Source organism: Sturnira hondurensis, unplaced genomic scaffold, assembly GCF_014824575.4.
Source record: "Sturnira hondurensis isolate 20B ecotype Veracruz unplaced genomic scaffold, ASM1482457v3 Scaffold0006413, whole genome shotgun sequence".
Lineage (NCBI taxonomy): Eukaryota > Metazoa > Chordata > Mammalia > Chiroptera > Phyllostomidae > Sturnira > Sturnira hondurensis.
The window spans coordinates 45,031,198-45,033,862 of record NW_028079044.1 but is presented as its reverse complement, the minus strand read 5'-3'; the positions used below and the strand labels follow the sequence as shown (position 1 = coordinate 45,033,862).

Sequence of the window (2,665 nt, the reverse complement as noted above, 5' to 3'; positions counted from 1 at the left end):
AACGCTTGGTCAGTTAGAGACAGGTAAGACCCCTCAGAGGAGGGGCAACCTAAACTAGACACGATCACTTGGGAGGCCCTCAAGGAAAGACTCAAAGGACTGCAACAAAGAAGGAGTGATGGACCCTCACCCCCTGGCTATTCTGACATAGTTCAAGTCCCCATTTCCATCTGGGAGAAGCACTTTCTGGCTCTAATCCACTTATGTGCCTAAAATCTATGATGAGGAAGACGGTGCAGCCCCTTGCTGCCTAGAGTGGGATCTGGGGTGATCAGGCATAAAAAGAGTTCCTAAAGTCCTGTGAAACCTGCTTTGCTAAGAGTGCTTTCATTCATATGATAAGGGTCCGAGCAGGAAATGAGTATGTCTCCCAAAGTTTTTGCAACCCCCTTACCTGACAGACACTGACTCTGACTAAGCCCTTAGATTTCTTTGAAAAGTTATCTACTGTTTGATCCTTGCCACCTGACATTGATTGATGAGATTTACCTGTATTCCCATGTATTGTGAAAGTAATAAAGCCCTTGAGGAAGGAGCTCTTGGTCTTTCTCCTCTGAGAGACTGGCCACCTTTCCTCCCCAAGCAGATCATGTCTTGGTAGTTTCACTTTCATCCATGGCAAACGTGAGAACTTTGAGGGCAAAGTTGCCCCCACAATAGACTAAAATTGGAACATTACAGAGATTAGCAGGACTCCTGTGCAAGGATGACATGCACATTCATGAAGTGCTCCGTATTTTTTAAACAAAAAGAGTCACCTAAAATGAGGAGACAAAGAAAGAATTCCCAATGGAAAGAAATAGAGGAATCTCCAGAAAAAGAGCGACATGAAATTGAGGCAAGCAATCTGTCAGACACAGAATTCAAAATAATGGTTATAAGGATGCTCAAGGAACTCAGCTACAAGGAACTGAGTGGGGACTGCAGCAGCATGGAAAAGGACACAGAAACTATGATCAAGAACCAGGATGAAATGAAGGATACAATATCCAAATGAAAAATACACTAGAAGGAATTAAAAACAGGCTAGATAAAGCAGAGGACCAAATCAGTGAGCTGGAAAACAAGGCAGAAAAGAAATACCCAGTCAGAGCAACAAAAGAAAAAAAGACTTGAAAAGAACGAGGATAGATTAAAGGAGCTTCAGGACAACATGACATGTAACAACGTTTGCATCATAGGAATAGCAGAGGAGAAGAAAAGAAGCAAGGGACAGAAAACCTGTTTGAGAACATAATGACAGGAAACTTCCCTAATCTGGTAAGACTACAAGTCATACAAGTTCAGGAAGCACAGAGGATCCCAATCAAAATGAACCCAAAGAGACCCACTCCAAGGCACATTATAATTAAAATGGCAAATTTTAGAGACAGAGAAAGATTCTTAAAGGCAGAAAGGGGGAAACAGGTAGTCACATACAAGGACCTCCAATTAGGCCATAAGCTGATTTCTCAATAGAAACACTACAAGCCAGAAGAGAATGCCATGAAATATTCCAGGTAATGAAAAGCAAGGACCTACCATGAAGATTACTCTATCCAGTAAGGCTCTCATTTAAAATGAAAGGGGAAATGGTAAGCTTCCCAGACAAAAGAAGAAGGCTAAAAGAGTATATCTCCACTGAGCCAGCACTGTAAGATATGCTAAAGGGACTGTAAAAAAATGGAGCAGGGTGGGGGTGGGGAGAGAGACAGAGAGAAAAAGGGAAGAGAGAGAAACAGAGGTATGGAAAAACTGGCAATGAATAAGTAGCTATCAATAATAACCTTAAATGTAAATGGATTAAATGTGCCAATCAAAAGACATAGGGTAGCTGAATGGATAAGAAAATATGACCCACATATATGCTGTCTACAAAAGACCTACATCAGAACAAAAGATCTACACAAGTTGAAAGTGAAGGGATGCAAAAAAAATATTCCAAACAAACGTACACAAAAGGAAAGCTGGGGTAACAATATTTATATCAGACAAAATAAAGCTTTAAAAAAGCCATAAAAAGGGGCAAAGAACATCACTACACAATCCTTAAGGGAATAATCCAACAGCAGGATATAAGCCTTGCAAACATATGCATGCACCATAGGAGCACATAAATATATAAATAAAATCTTGGAGGACTTGAAAAAGACATTGACAACAAAGCAGTCATGGTCGGGGATATTAACCGCCCACAGTCAACAAGGGGTAGACCCTCCAGAGAGAGAACCAGCAAGGATATTGTGTCACTGAATGACCCTCCAGATCAAATGAACTTAACTGATATACACAGAACCTTTTACCCCAAAGAAGCAAAACATGCACTCTTTTCAAATGCACGTGGAACATTTTCAAAACTAGACCACATGGTAGGACACAAAAGAAGCCTCAACAAACTCAGGAAAATTGAAATCATATCAAGCATGCGCTCAGACCACAATGGATTGAAACTAGAAACCAACACCAAGGAAAAAAATCGAAAACATTCAAATACATGGACACTGAATAACATGTCATTAGATAATGAATGGGTCAACAATGAGAGATCCAGGAAGAAATCAAAAAGTATCTGGAAACAAGTGAAAATGAACACAGAACAACCCAAAACCTATGGGACACAGCAAAGGCAGTCCTGAGAGGGAAGTTCTAAAGATAGAAAATCCTCAAATAAACAATCTAACCCTAC

The 2,665-nt window shown here is 40.4% G+C and overlaps 1 non-coding gene across 1 annotated transcript; it reads left to right on the top strand.

Annotated features, from left to right (window-relative positions):
- The first annotated feature begins 634 nt into the window (after window positions 1–634).
- LOC118989004 (U6 spliceosomal RNA) lies at window positions 635–741 on the top strand. Its single transcript, XR_005066906.1, has one exon. It is a non-coding gene; the product is annotated as a U6 spliceosomal RNA (small nuclear RNA).
- Window positions 742–2,665: the final 1,924 nt, after the last annotated feature.